Source organism: Schistocerca americana, chromosome X, assembly GCF_021461395.2.
Source record: "Schistocerca americana isolate TAMUIC-IGC-003095 chromosome X, iqSchAmer2.1, whole genome shotgun sequence".
NCBI lineage: Eukaryota > Metazoa > Arthropoda > Insecta > Orthoptera > Acrididae > Schistocerca > Schistocerca americana.
Genome location: NC_060130.1, coordinates 542,467,897 through 542,485,058, shown reverse-complemented (window position 1 = coordinate 542,485,058; position 17,162 = coordinate 542,467,897). Strand labels below are relative to the sequence as shown.

Sequence of the window (17,162 nt, the reverse complement as noted above, 5' to 3'; positions counted from 1 at the left end):
ATTGACAATTTATGGTCTACTTTAGAGAGAAGGGTATGTGGTCATCATCCACTCCATCATCATTACCTGAACGTGCTGCTATTTTGCAGGAAGAATGGTATAAAATCCTCTTGTAGAATGCACAGGACTTGTATTCATCCATTTCTAGATGACTGCTGTAATGTCAACACTTTTTCTACACTCTATTACAGATGGTAATATGTTATTATTTGTGTTTCCATACTTCAGTCCACTCCATGTATATCCCTGTATATTATGAGATGTTAGCACCTACAATGCTTGAGAATGGCCTGTATGGCTGATATTGGCCAATCATATAAAATTAAATATGTGTAAACAACAGCCAGGTGGAGCCACTACAGTGTCCTTCTTTATGATGGGTTATTCCTCCAGCTCCTCTTTGCAAGATGCGGCCATGAGCATGTGACCGGTATAACAGAGCAGAGGTTTTTTTAACACCACAGTGCTCTAATAGGCATGGTGCTTTTAGAGGTGGTGTGCTGTAGCCTTTGAACTTATTTAGCCAGCCAGTTATGTGGGGAACCAATAGCTTAATGTGGTTCTGAACTATGGTGTAACTCTGTATTTTCACACTTAAAAACACACACAGAGGTGAAAGAAATGATAAGTGACAGGTAAAACGCCTAGAATTGACTTGGGATCAAACTCAATACTGAAGGATTTGCAGTTTGGCACTTTACCATTGTGGGACCAAACCACTACAATAGCATGATTATTATTATTATTATTATTAGTAGTAGTAGTAGTAGTAGTAGTAGTGTTGTTTTTACATTATAATTTCCATTGTTTGGAAATTTATAGTTCAATATTTTCTTATTTTGACTTCACTTCTTTAACAAGCTCTGTTATTCATTATAACACATTCTATAACTTCTCATGATTGACACAAGGATCAAATTTAATAACACTAAAATAAATAAATTTGATGTCACCAGGCACATAGATTATTCAAAAGTTCTTTGAAGATATATTTAATGTTCACACTTACAGCCACACCTTAGAATCAGTGTATTACACAGAGCATAGTTCTTTGTTTGCTCCATTAAGGCAAATAAAAGTGATTATCCAAACCATGTCATTTTGTTGTGAAGCTGAAACTGCCCTTTCTTTTAAAAAACTCGAGCAGACTGTTAGCAATGTTAAAATTCTACATTAGCACAAAGCTGCACAAATAAGTTATGGATGCAAGACAGACCAATATACCTGATTGTTACCTTCTGCATAGGTAGTTTCCAAGATCACTTCCAGGCGATATATATCGTGACTATCATGGAGCGAGATACTAATTTTGTTTACAGCACTGACAATGATGGTTGAGCATGCAACTGTCATGACATCAGAAATCCATTTTGTTCACACATTGACAATAACAACAACAACAACAACAACAACAACAACAACAACAAAAGACATAGCAAAGTAACTGACAGTAATTTAACTTACCTTACTCATGGTCCAGATCTTCTTCAACAACGGTTCCACATTTTGTGTATGCAGCCAATAGCAATCCTGTTTTGCTGGAGTCGGGTTACACTCTAGCTATATCTTTCACTAGGTTTGACACATGTCTCTCCGTAACACTCCATGCAATTTTTAAGATCATGATTTGGCACTAAATGAAATCTAAATCGCTTTCCTCAGTGCACAATCTTGGAATTAACTCCCACCAGGTAAGGGAGGTGCAAGTTAACACTGCACCGGCTTCAGTTCACTCATCTATAGAATGCTGCTGACAAGGTTCACTATTACAAGACTTTCTGTTAGCAATGCTGTAAACAAAAGTAATAACTAATCGATATCTGCCACCATGAGTGTTGCACGTTCGACATATGAAGGGCTTATTTCAATAGTGGTACAAGTCTATTTTTGTTCATTTTTGAGATACAGAGTCCTAAATTTAAATGAGCACTGAAAAATCTGCAGTCAAGATACTAAAAATATTCAAGTATATGACTTGTTGCTAGAGATGAACCTTTCTTTCTATTTGTTTGGATGATTTCAGCAGCATTACATGCTGAAAAGTGGAGGTAATGGAGTTGAACCACTATTGAAATAAAATAAATTGAACATTGTAGATAATCCTGATAATTCTTTTATTGCAAATAATTTTATTACAGTTTTAATGTACACCTTCTTATTAAATTCACATGTATAATCAAACTACACAGTCAGATATGTTCCAGGTCAATTGGTTTCTGTACAACTAAGGATTACATTCTTCTTCTTCTTCTTCTTCTTCTTCTTCATGGTCCAGACATCTGTCTTCTGTTTGTAGAACAAGGAAATTACTATATCTGATAGCTAGAATATAAGGGAGCAAATCAAGCATATTCTGCATTTTCTTTTTCAGCACTTTTCTCGTGTGTGGGTAAAGTTCTGAAACTGCAATAGTATCATGTGCATGTGGTCTCCCTCTACCATGTTTGGGAGCAAGGTTTAGGACATGTAAGCCAATGTCATCATTCAGTGTTTGCTTGTAGAGCATTTTGTACGGCTGTTGCCTCTCAAAATGCATCCATTTTATTTTCAGCCAATTACATTGAACATACTCCTCATTTTGCTTCCTTCTTACCACTGCATTTTGTAACTGTTTGAGTGCTAAAAAGTCAGAATGCTTCAGTTCTGTGCATACAAATTTATTGTTTCTGCCAGTTTTCCTAATTGTTTCAAAAATATCATCTGGGGAAAACAGAAATTCTTTCTCATTTAATTGTTTTTCTATCTGGGCAAAATCCCTGTCATTTGGCAAATATGAGTGACCTGGGAGCAAGAACTTTAAATCCATGACGTTGACATGAAATTGAGGAGATTGTGTCACTTTCATTAGTGTTAGGGCAATATTTATGTTCCTTTTTTGCCCACCACATGTCACTGTATGCAACTACCTGTTTTTGAGAAGTGACACACATTTCAATATGTTTCAATAAACAGGTACCAATTTCCTGTGAACCCCTTGATCCAGATGTTTCATCCCAAAAATACATCTGGATTTTGCCATCAGTTAAATTATGGCATCCAAAATTATACATGTACATGTTTCTTTTGTAGTACAATATCAATGTTGTCAGTTTAGGAAATGCAAGTGCTTTTTGCAGGTCAAAGGTAAACACGAATATCTGGGAATCTGCCTCTTTACTACATGCTGTGTCTGTAGCCATTGCTGTTCTTGCAGCTTCAGCCCTCCTAAGGTGAAGCTCCTTTTCAGTTTGAAGCTTTCTTTTTTCTTTTGCATTGGTAGCAGTGTCCATTTCAAAGCTCAGTTTGTCACAAAAAGAGCAAGTGTCTTTATGTGCTGGTTGAAATGAGAGGTTGAAGTCTTTGTTAAGGATATTTGGATAGATTTTATTTATTTATTTATTTATTTATTTATTGTTCCGTGGGACCACATTTAGGAGAAGTCTCCATGGTCATGGAACGAGTCAATACATGAAATTATAACACGATTGTGGAAACAGATAAAATGAAATATAAGAAACATATTCAGGCGACAAGTCGTTAGTTTAAATAAAGAAAATCAAAAATGTACACTGGAATTTGCTTAATTTTGTATCTCTTCCAGGAGCTCCTCGACAGAATAGAAGGAGTGAACCATGAGGAAACTCTTCAGTTTAGACTTAAAAGTGTTTGGGCTACTGCTAAGATTTTTGAGTTCTTGTGGTAGCTTATTGAAAATGGATGCAGCAGAATACTGCACTCCTTTCTGCACAAGAGTCAAGGAAGTGCATTCCACATGCAGATTTGATTTCTGCCGAGTATTAACTGAGTGAAAGCTGCTAACTCTTGGGAATAAGCTAATATTGCTAACAACAAACGACATTAAAGAAAATACATACTGTGAGGGCAATGTCAAAATTCCCAGACTATTGAATAGGGGTCGACAAGAGGTTTTCGAACTTACACCATACATAGCTCGAACAGCCCATTTTTGAGCCAAAAATACCCTTTTTGAATCAGAAGAATTACCCCAAAAAATAATACCATATGACATAAGCGTATGAAAATATGCGAAGTATTCTACTTTTCGTGTTGAAATGTCACTTATTTCAGATACTGTTCTAATGGTAAATAAAGCGGCATTTAGTTTCTGAACAAGATCCTGAACATGGGCTTTCCACAACAGCTTACTATCTATCTGTACGCCTAGGAACTTGAACTGTTCCGTCTCGCTTATAACATGCCCATCCTGTCTGATTAAAATGTCAGTTCTTGTTGAATTGTGGGTTAGAAACTGTAAAAACTGAGTCTTACTGTGATTTAGCATCAAATTATTTTCCACAAGCCACGAACTTATATCATGAACTACATTATTTGATAATGTTTCAATATTACACACAAGATCCTTCACTACCAAGGTGGTGTCATCAGCAAACAGAAATATTTTTGAATCACCTGTAATACTAGAAGGCATATCATTTACATAAATAAGGAACAGCAGTGGCCCCAGCACCGACCCTTGGGGAACGCCCCATTTAACAGTGCCCCATTGGGACTGAACATCATTACCACTCTCAATATTGCGGAGGATTACCTTCTGCTTTCTGTTCTTAAAGTAGGAGGCGAACCAATTGTAAGCTACTCCCCTTACTCCATAATGTTCCAACTTCTGCAGTAATATTTTGTGGTCAACACAGTCAAAAGCCTTCGTTAAATCAAAGAAAACACCTAACGTTTGCAACCTTTTATTTAATCCGTCCAAAACCTCACAGAGAAAAGAGACTATAGCATTTTCAGTTGTTAAACCGTTTCTAAAACCAAACTGTACATTTGACAGCAAATTATGTGAATTTAAATGCTGCAGTAACCTTGTATATACAACCCTCTCAATAACTTTAGCAAACACTGATGGCATAGAAATAGGTCTATAATTGTCAACATTATCCCTGTCTCCCTTTTTATAAAGTGGCTTCACTACCGAGTACTTTAATCGGTCAGGAAACCGACCACTCCTAAAGGAAAAGTTACAGATATGGCTAAGTACTGAGCTAACATACGTGGAACAATACTTCAGTATTCTGCTAGATACCCCGTCATATCCATGAGAGTTCTTGGTCTTTAGTGATTTAATTATTAACTCAATCTCCCTCTTGTCAGTATCATGGAGGAGCATTTCAGGTAACAGTCTCGGAACACTTTTTTCTAAGAGCGCTATATGATTCCCTGTTGGGACTAGGTTTCTATTTAGTTCACCTGCTATATTCAGAAAGTGGTTATTAAGTACTGTACATATATGCGACTTATCAGTAACACGGACATCCCCACTACGCACTGATTCTATATTCTCGACCTGTCTCTGCAGACCAGCCACTTCCTTTACGACTGACCATATGGTTTTAATTTTATCCTGAGACTTAGCTATTCTATCTGCATACCACATACTTTTTGCCTTCCTAATAACTTTTTTAAGCACCTTACAATACTGTTTGTAATGGGCTGCTGCATTTAGATTTTGACTGATTCTAACGTTTTGATATAATTGCCACTTTGTTCTACAAGATATTCTTATCCCTTTAGTCAGCCACCCAGGCTGCCTGTTTGTGCTAGTACCCTGTTTTGAACGTTCTAACGGAAAGCAACTTTCAAAGAGCACGAGAAAAGTCTTGAGGAAAGCATTATATTTATCGTCTACTGTATCAGCACTATAAACATCTTGCCACTCTTGTTCCTTGATAAGGTTTACAAAAGTCTGTACAGCAACTGGATCAGCTTTCCTAAAACGTTGGTAACTATATTTAACATGTGTTGCAGCACAAAAAACTTTTAGACTTAAAATTTGTGCATCATGATCTGAAAGGCCATTCACCTTTTTGCTAACAGAATGCCCTTCTAATAATGACGAATGAACAAAAATATTGTCTATGGTTGTTCTACTGTTCCCTTGCACTCTCGTTGGAAAGAATACGGTTTGCATAAGATTATATGAATTAAGGAGGTCTACCAGCATCCTTTTCCTTGCACAATCACTTATACAATTAATATTGAAGTCACCACATATAACTAACTTTTTGTATTTCCTATAAAGTGAACCAAGAACCTCCTCTAGCTTTAGCAAAAATGTTGTGAAATCGGAGTCTGGGGATCTATAAATAACAACAGTAAGAAGTTTAGCTCCACTAAATTTAACCACACCTGCACAACATTCAAACACCTTTTCAGTGCAGTACTTTGAAACATCAATTGACTCAAATGGGATACCGTTTTTCACATACATGGCTACTCCCCCACACCGCAAAGAGCTCCTAGAAAAGCTGCCAGCCAACCTGTATCCTGGTAAAGGAAGCCTCTGAATTATCTCCTTATTTAAGAAGTGTTCAGATATACCAATAATTTCAGAGTCAACATCTATAAGCAGTTCACTAACTTTATCTCTAATACCTTGTATATTTTGATGAAATATACTAATTCCCTCATTAATCGGATACCCAAGCTTTGTAGAGAGTGGTTTCTTTGTTAGAGAGACTTCCCTTAAGCAGGAATACCTATCAGCTGACTTCAATCTAAAAACCCCCACAATTTCTTTATTCTGAGATATGCATTTATCTTTGTGCAAATCATACATTGTGGCCACACACAGCTTAGGATTTAAAAATCTTTTGTGGGGATTATCCTTGCTTGCATAATGGCTCTCAGAAAGTTGAAAGCTTCTGGTGTGTTCCTTTACATTATTGATCAGACCTTCCGGTACAGAGAATTTGTTCTGATGTTTGCCCCTTCCACCAAGGTGTGGTGTACCTACTTCCTTGCTTTTTGTTAAAAGCCTAGAGAGTCACCCATTAGAAATGTCAAAAGTATTCAAGAAAAACTTCTTGCATACTATTGCACAGTCTTTGTTGACATGTAATCAATATTCATAAATACAGCTTTTCTGCGAACCAGAGCCATCTCTTGGTCATCGGCAATTAACTGAATGATATGTGCATAACCATTCAGATAACTATTTTGGTGATTAATATCACCCATTGCCCAGAAATTGTCAAATAACATCTTCCTCTCATCCTCTGAAATTTTATTGAAACATTTACCTGCAGTCCAGATTGCAAAATGTTTCAGGAGGAATTATTTTACCAGTTGCTGTGATGTATAACTCTCCAGTGTTCCTTTTCTTTTTTCGAATATTCTTTTCATATGTGTCAGTTTTCCTTGAATCCTTCTTGCTTTGAGTACGCTTCCTTTTTGTCTGCATATATGTGGCTGCAATGTTTGCACAGGCATCAGTAACAGTGTCTCCTGTTTTGTCATTTTTTGCACTTTCATTGGAAGTTTCATTGTCATCAGTACTGGTATATAGATAGAAAGTAACACAAGTTATGATTCATACAGCACCAGATGATTGGAAACATATGTATATGTGAAATACATTAAGATGGGCACCCTCATTTTCTATTGTTATTGTCAACGTAACCTTCATTCTCCCATATTCCTTTTTGGAACAAAATGTCTATAATGCTGAGAGAAAAGTAAATAAATTCTTTTTACCTGCAATCAATTGAAAATATGGATCATCAGTTGTATCACAGTCATTTGATAATGCTCCTGAATCCATCATCTTCGCAAGAAATAGTAACATGCTGTAATGCACAAAAGCACACGGACTTGTACCACTACTGAAATAAATTCCTGCTGGTTTTCTCTAATGTGTCAGCATTGAGGTGCACTCTGTTGGTGGCAGGATGAAGCTTGAGGTGTCCTACTATGCAAATAAATTAAAAATGACTTGTGTGAGTACAGACATGAGGATAACCCCATTTTTTTGAAAAGTGGACTTGTACCACTATTGAAATAAGCCCTTCATATATTGCTTGCAAGTGATCTTGGCAATAACCCTGACATCCCATGAGTCATATGACAGTCTGGTTAAAGAAAAAATAAACAGCAGTGGTTCGCAGCTTATGGGCAATGTACCAATGTGGTGCAAATTTAGGCTCATTTGTGTTGTAAAAGCTCAACTATCAATCAGAATTTTAATGTGATGAGCTGTGACTTCAATTATTGATTAGGATCCCTGTTCTGGAGTGATTCCAGCTGAAGATATCATTTATTCTGGCTAGGTAAGGTGATTGACCTTCATCTGTAATATGACAGATGATAATTTTCATACCATCTATGTTTGTTTGGCCACAACATGACTGAAATATATTATTGTGCATCCATTTTGATGATGCGAAACTTCTATGTGTCTCACACACTGCTCACATGATTCATTTCCATCCCTGTAGGCACAAAATATTTACTAGGCAGAAGGAAAATGATATCAGATCACATTACAACATGATGTAATGTACAAACATAAACATCTTCTTTGATTATCTTGTCGTTTCATGTAGTTCACATCCAAATCTCTTAAAAATCATTACTATTTTATGACATAATCAATATTTGCAGTGTCTTCAGAATAGGCTCAACTCTTCTTACATGAAACACTTGCTTTTGTGGTCAGGTTTGAGGGCACTCATACCAGGGAGCAAGCCCCCTTCCTCCCTCTCCCAATAGCTCGCAGGGAAAGAAAAAAAAGTGTACTGCAGTCAGGTGTTTTTCTTTCAGGAATATGATTTAAAAGTCAGTATTATGCAGATTTTTAATAGATTTTCATCTTTTTTTATAACTACTTACTAGTCACCATTCATCTTCTACAATATTAAAAATATTCCATATGCCCGGGTCTACGCCACCCCACTCCCCCACCCCCCACACCCCTACAAACTATTGTATGGGTGCCCTTGACCAGATGCCCTCCCTAATGACTCACTCATACCTTACACTAAGGTTTCAGTGGAAACAATGTCATTTACACCATTTGTAAGTAATCCATGTAAGTACTGAGATGTTTTTGTCTATGTTAAGCAGCTTTTGTGGCACATTTCTGAGCTTAATGTGAGGAATAAATCCAGCACAAGAGTTCTGCCCAACTATCACATATCTGTGTCTCATAAGATAGTATCATATAATAGCGGATGAAGGCAATCTCAGACAAAGGCCGTGGCCTATCATCCTCCCTTAAGGCAATTCCACCTACAATCTTGTCTCCACTGCCAATTTTCCCCACATGAACTACAGCCACCTCCAGCACTCTAATTGATGATATCTTTGTAGACATGAGTAGAGCTAATCATACCACAGTAGAAAAAGTCATAAATGGTCTCTGATCATGATGGGCAAATACTCACCGTGAACAACTTTAGTACACATCAGAGTAATGCTGGTGCTAAATGGAAAACCATTAGAAACATGAATGAAGAAAATATTAAAGAGTTCAAATTACACCTTTGGGAGATTGACTGGAGGTATGTTTATCTTGCAGGTGATGCTAATACAAAATACAATTTATTTACTGATGAAGTACCAGGTATATCTAAAAGCAAGCCATTAAAGGCCTACAGTAATGAAGTAAGTGTAATATTTGCTCACATTTGCAACACATCTCTTTGTGAAGGAGCTGTTCCAGAGGGGATGAGGATGGGTTGGGGGTTGAGTTGTTTGGGGAAGAGACCAAACAGCAAGGTCATTGGTCTCATCAGATTAGGGAAGGATGGGGAAGGAAGTCGGCCATGCCCTTTCAAAGGAACCATCCCAGAATTTGCCTGGAGCAATTTAGGGAAATCACAGAAAACCTAAATCAGGATGGCCGGACACGGGATTGAACCATCGTCCTCCCGAATGCGAGTGCAGTGTGCTAACCACTGTGCCACCTCGCTCGGTAGGATGAGGATGAAGTATGCCACTGTGAGACCTATTTACATGTCTGTCAATGCTACAGCTGTCACAAATTATCATCCTGTCTCTCTGTTAACAAAATGTTCAAAGGTTATTGAAAAAGCTGTGTATAACAGGATTCTGGTCCACCTATATAACCATAATATTATTAACCATAATATTATTAACCATAGACAGTTTGGTTTTCAAAATGGGGTTTTCACAGAGTGAGCCATATACTCACTCACAAATAACATCTTGGAGTCTATTAACAGTAAGAAGTCAGCAGTTGGAGTCTTCTGTGACCTTTTGTGTAAACCACAAAATAGACTATCTCTGAGAGTATCATTATATAATCAAAGGGCCTATAGGCAATTGTTTAAAAACATATCTTGAAGATGGGGAAACAACAGATGGTCCTACATGGCTGCAACAATGGATCTCTTTATACACTTCTTCTGAATGGGTCAAAATACAGCATGGGGATCCCCAGGGATCTGTCCTTGGGCCCTTGCTGTTTTTAATATATGGTAATGATCTATCCTTGTCTATTAGCAAAAAATGTGAATTCGCAATCTTTGCTGATGATGCAAGCATTGTGGTAAATAGTATGTCCACTACAGACCTAGTGCCTGATGTTTTTGTCATACTCAGAGAAGTTACAGCTTGGTTTACAATTAATTCTCTTTCAGTTAATTTTAAAAAAAAAAAACTAATTTTATTCAGTTCCACACTAAACATAAAAGTCCAGAAAACATAGTCATTGCACACAACCAGGTACTAAAACAGGTGCACTCCACTAAATTCCTAGTGTTCATATTGACGGTAGGCTCAACTGAAGACATCATATGTCCCTGACTCTAAAAGTGTTGTCATCAGGAACTTTTGCTTTAAGAATCATTGCTGACCTTGGGGACATCACCATTTTAAAATCATATTATTTTGGATATTTTCACTCATTAATAAGCTATAACATAATCTTCTGGGGTAATTCACCAGTCTCAAAAAAAATTCTCAAAACCTTAGAAGAAAGAAGCCAGTATTACGTGCAGGGTTTCTCCACGAAGCTATGTAGAAAAATCTTCATACAGTTAGGGATACTGACAACAAGAAGTCAGTACATACACTCTCTGATGAATTTTGTCATTAAAAATTATGCTCAGTATGAAATAAATTATCATACCACAACTATAAGACTAGAGGTAAAAATGATCTCCATTTTGAACTAAAAAATTTGTCACTTGTACAGAAGGGAGTAAAGTATGCTGCTATTAAGACTGTTAATGCACTGCCTAATTATATTAAATGTACAAGAGAAAATGAAATGCTATTTAGATGTACCGGGTGATCAAAAAGTCAGTATAAATTTGAAAACTTAATAAACCACGGAATAATGTAGATAGAGGGGAAAAAATTGACACACATGCTTGGAATGACATGGGGTTTTATTAGAACCAGGCACTCCACCCCATATTGCCAGACATGTGAAAGATCTCTTGGCCTCCCAGGTCCCAAGACCTCAGTCCATGCGGTTATTGGCTTTGGGGTTACCTGAAATCGCAATGTATCATGATCGACAAACATCTCTAGGGATGCTGAAAGACAACATCTGACGCCAATGCCTCACCATAACTCCGGACATGCTCTACAGTGCTGTTCACAACATTATTCCTTGACTACAGCAATTGTTGACGAATGATGGTGGAAATATTGAGCATTTCCTGTAAAGAACATCATCTTTGCTTTGTCTTACTTTGTTATGCTAATTATTGCTATTCTGATCAGATGAAGCGCCATCTGTTGGACATTTTTTGAACTTTTGTATTTTTTTGGTTCTAATAAAACCCCATGTCATTCCAAGCATATGTGTCAATTTGTACCTCTCTATCTACATTATTCCGTGATTTATTCAGTTTTCAAATTTATACTGACTTTTTGATCACCCAGTATGTTAAAGAAATACCTGCTTGACCGTCCACTGATCTCCTTCGATGAATTCTTTTCCAGAAATAATTAAAAGTTCCCATGTATATTCTTATTGCACCACTTGAGTAAAAAGATATATCTTGTTATTCAGTTGTTACATGAAAGATACAATATTGTATTTATATTAGACAGTGAATTACAATACCAGATAAATGTTACCTAATAAATAATAAAAATTGATACTAACTATTATTTATATTACTGTACTATGTTGTTGTTGTTCTATAGTATTAATTGTATTTGTATAATTGTATTGATACGTTCCACATCCAAGTTAATTAATCGCATGTACAGATCCACAGAATATGCGTACCAAATAAATTTTAAAAAATCCCCCCCAAAAGCAAGTCCACTCTGCTAACCACTGTGCCGCCTCACTCAGTGGTTTAATAATGTTTGTGTATCTCTTACTGTATGGCCTTTTTTATTGGTCCTGTTGTGGAACTGTTTTCTTCCTTTCGCATTAGTCATACCAAATACTTCTGCATACAGTTTTACTAAATGTTCATTACATTTCGAAGTTTTTTAAGAATATTAGATACAGGAAACTAGATGTTCATTCATATTCTCTACTCCCAACTCATATTGTGTGCATGGTTACACTTAAGGTTAATGTACCCTACAAATCCAGTTCTTCTCTGCTGACTCCATATATTCCATATCCTTCATTCCATTTTGCTCAGTAATGCTGTGATAGTGAATGAACCAGCACTCGTATTTTCTCTCCCATTTTCATTATTGGTCATTTGAAAGGGTAGTTCAAGTGTTTCAGTAACAGTGTGAAAAGCTGTTCTGAGAGACTGATTTCACCAACTGCCCCACTCTTAGCAATTGTAATTTCTGTCAAACTGCCTTGCTTGCCTCCATGACTAAGTGTTTTATCATTGTGCTCAACATGTTGTGCTGAAAATGGACTTTGAGATGGTATAAGACTTGTTTTCTTTCCTTCGTATGTATCAACCAGTATTCATATGCAACAACACACACATCACTTACATATTGATGTATTATCTTTCAAAAATTTTGAATGTTTCATCCACATTGTGCTTCATTTAGTTGTGTTTCATCTGTAACTGAAAACTCATACTGTGTGTAATTCCAGAAATATCCACATATAGTTCTACATTTGTTGAACATCGTGTCAGCTCCTATATGTGTTTTAATCTCATATTATCTTGTTGGAAATCAATAATAAAGTTTTCATTATTCCTTACCAACTGTTTAGAAATCCTCAAGTACGTTATACTCAAAAAAAAAAAAAAAAAAAAAAAATCTACCCATGTGGTTATCAAAACAGCAATAATTTTGTATCTTGTTCCTGGTTTTCCACAGCAACATTATCACCTATAAACACAGTACTCAAATTTATCCTTCCCAGTGGTGGAACATCACCACTTTCACAGAATTCCTTGTATGTTACACCATCAGTGCCTGACAAAATCTCTTATAGCTAACACTTGGGCCAAAACAAGGTTTTGGAAATATATCTACATTTTCAAAGTGAACACCATCAAGATGTGTAAGCAATGACATGACAACATTCATCTTGCCACAGTCTCATGGATCCACAATTATCAAACAAATATTGCTGGGCAGAACAGGACCTTTCTTCTTATTTTCTGTTTTATTGTGGGAGAAATAAATTATTTTGAAGTCACTGCAAAGAGACTGTTTCATCCATCCTGTGATGATATTTCTATTCAAAGAAATCCCCCTCAGATACAATACACTTGTATCAATGCTTCTTCCAATTCTTGAAGCACTTCTCATAAGCACTTTTTTGTACAGCCTTGAGTACTTCCAGCAATGCAGTTTTTATTTTCTCAATCGTTGAAAATCTTCATCCTTTCATAGGTCTCTTCAGTTCTGGGAACAGGGAAAAGTTGCAGGGGGCCAAATCTGGTGAACATGCTGGCTGAGGCATGATTGTCATATTGTTTCTGGCCAAAAAATTTCTCACAAGCAACATCAAGGTAATACTTCTCATTGACCATACAACCTTGAGGCGAAAATTCATGATGCACTATGCCATGGTAATTGAAAAAACAGTGATCAAGACTTTGACATTTTATTGAACTTGGTGTACTTGTTTCAGTCTTGGCTCTCTGGGAGGCTTCCATTGGGACGATTGGGCTTTGGTTTTGACATCATAACTGTAAACCCATATTTCATCACTAATTATGACCCTTTTGAGCAAATCAGGTTCATTATTGACATCATTCAAGACTTCCTGAGCAATGCTTATGTGACAGTTCTTTTGATCAGGACTGAAAAGTTTTGGAACATACTTCACTGACATACTTCTCATGCCCAAAACATCAAAAAAAAAAAAAAAAAAAAAAAAAAAATTGCATGACATGAACTGACTGATATGCCAACATCCTCACAACTTTTCATATGGTAATTCGACAATTTTCCAAAACAACTTTCTTCACAGCTTCAATTTTATCATCTGTTGTTGATGTGCTGGGGTGTCCAGAGCAAGGTTTGACATTGGCATCCTCTCGGCCATCTTGGAAGAGCTTGTACCACTTGTAACCATTTTTTTTTTTACTTAGAGCAACTTCTTGGCCATCTTGGAGGAGCTTGTACCATTTGTAAACATTTTTTCTACTTAGAGCAGACTCACCGTATACCACTGTCAACATTTCAAGTGTTTTAGAGCACTTGATTCCATTTTTCACACAAAATTTGATGCAAATTCTTTGCTCAATTTTTGATAACAATCGAAAATTGCCAAACACACTAAAACACCTCTAACCTTTCTATCTGTTAAAAACAAATGAAGTATGCTGTACACCTCAGTCTGTGAACATATGTTTGGAACATGTGAACCAACATAAAAAAAAGATCAATAATCAAATGTATGTTGCCCGCACAATTCAAAAAAGTCACCTTACTTTTTGAACAGCCATGTGTGCATGTGTCATGATGGGGTCATGTATGTTATTGTTGTTATAATTATTATTACTGTTATTGTTGTTGTTGTTGTTCTTGTTATGTATTGAGGCATAGCATCTGTAAAAATCTTGGGTGGTGCTTTTTCTGTTGGCTGTGTGTCATGATGTTCCAGCTCAATGAAAGTTCTCATAGAAGATATTTACATATGACTGCAAACTGGTTGATTCATCATCGAGCTGGACTGCATAGATTTCAAAATTCATTGATTTGTGTTCTTCTACATTTCTGCAGTCTGTGTCATTATACACACATCAAAAAAAGTTTTACATCACCTTGGTTCTGAGCATTTCAGAATGAGTACAGAAAATTGGAATAGAGATCGCCATAAACATCATTTCAGCCCTTTTTATTGGTCATGAAAACCACATAGTGCATGTTGTACCACCATACAGCGAGACTTTCAGAGGTGGTGGTCCAGATTCCTGTACACACCAGTACCTCTAATACCCAGTAGCACATCCTCTTGCATTGATGCATTCCTGTATTTGTCATGGCATACTATCCACAAGTTCATCAAGTCACTGCAGAGAGACTGTTTCATCCATCCTGTGATGATATTTCTTTTCAAAGAGATCCCCCTCAGATACAATACACTTGTATCAATGCTTCTTCCAATTCTTGGTTCGGATTGTCCCACTCCTCAACCGCGATTCAGCATAGATCCCTCAGAGTGGTTGGTGGATCACGTCATCCATAAGCAGCACTTTTTCAATCTATCCCAGGCATGTTCGATTGGGTTCATGTCTGGAGAACATGCTGGCCACTCTAGTCGAGCGATGTCATTATCCTGAAGGAAGTCATTCACAAGATGTGCATGATGGGGGCAAAAATTGTCATCCATGAAGATCAGTGCCTCGCCAATATGCTGCCAATATGGTTGCACTATTGGTCAGAGGATGGCATTCACATATTGTACAGCCATTATGGTGCCTTCTGTGACCACCAGCGTCGTACATTAGCCCCACAGAATGCCATCCCAAAACATCAGGGAACCTCCACCTTGCTGCACTCACTGGACAGTGTGTCCAAGGTGTTCAGCCTGACCGGGTTGCCTCCAAACACGTTTCCAATGAATGTCTGGTTGAAGGCATATGCAACACTCATTGGTGAAGAGAATGTGATGCCAATCCTGAGTGGTCAATTTGGCATGTGTTGGGCCCAACTGTACTGCACTGGTGTCATGGTTGCAAATATGGACCTTGCTATGGACGTTGGGAGTGAAGTAGCATATCATGCAGTCTATTGCACACAGTTTGAGTCATAACACTACGTCCTGTGGCTGCACGAAATGCATTATTCAACATGGTGGTGTTGATGTCAGGGTTCCTCCAAGCCATAATTGGTAGGCAGCTGTCATCCACTTGGGCGGCCTGAGCGAGACATGTCATCGATAGTTCCTGTCACTCTGTCTCTCCTTTATGTCTGAACAACGTCGCATTGGTTAACCCCAAGATGCCTAGACACTTCCCTTGTTGAGAGCCCTTCCTGGCACAAAGTAACAAAGCGGACGCAATTGAACTAGGGTATTGGCCATCTAGGCATGGTTGAACTACAGACAACACAAGGCCTGTACCTCCTTCCTGGTGGAATGACTGGAAATGGTTGGCTGTCAGACCCCTCCGTCTAATAGGCACTTCTCATGCATGGTTGTTTACATTTTTGGGTGGGTTTAGTGACATCTTTGAACAGTCAAAGGGACTGTGTCTGTGATACAATATCCACAGTCAACGTCTGTCTTCAGGAGTTCTGGGAACTGCGATGATGCAAAACTTTTTTTTATGTGTGTATAGTTTCATTGTTTGAGGAATGTCACTGCTGCAGATAGTATAGTTATCTGATACCACTGAGGAAATTTGATTATTTCTGCTGAACATGGCTGCAATTAGCATCAAATTGTAGCATGGATGGATCACCTAATATGAATAATGTCACTTTACTACCTCAGTATCAAGGGTTTTAAAACCACCACTGGAATGAATACATGTTATGAAGCTATTTCAACTAGAACTTCTTTATTCTCTTTGACATTCAAATTATGCATTGTATTAAAGAGCAATACTTTGGCCACTGAATATTCACACTGTAGTTTCATTTGGGGATACACAATGATGTCACCTGCAACAATGACAGTAACAAGTTAAACACATGTACATTTATTTGGCAGTCTATTATTATCATGCACTGACTAATATTTACATTCTGTCTCAAGACTTTTCTTTCTGCTGCTGTTACATGTCTACATTTCGATGGCTCATACACAATTCAGAACTTTTTTCCCAGGGTGTGTTTCTTACCATTCTTGTTGCAATGCACAAAACTACCATAACTTAAAAAAAGTTCAGCACAGCATGACTGCACAATCCCTCAAAACCATGGGGAGCTGCGAGTGCGGGACATCTCATAACTATGTACTCCACAACATGATCAGGCTCAGCTCAACACCTCAGTGTCAGACCTAACTAATTACTACACATCCCTACACTGACTCCTGCAACACACATGGCAAT

General features: G+C 37.4%; 1 protein-coding gene across 1 annotated transcript in view; it reads left to right on the top strand.

Moving 5' to 3' along the window:
* The window catches only part of LOC124555252 (aminopeptidase M1-C-like), a 476,812-nt gene that overhangs the window by 438,387 nt on the left and 21,263 nt on the right, over positions 1-17,162 (top strand). The gene's annotated exons all lie outside the window — the stretch shown is intronic.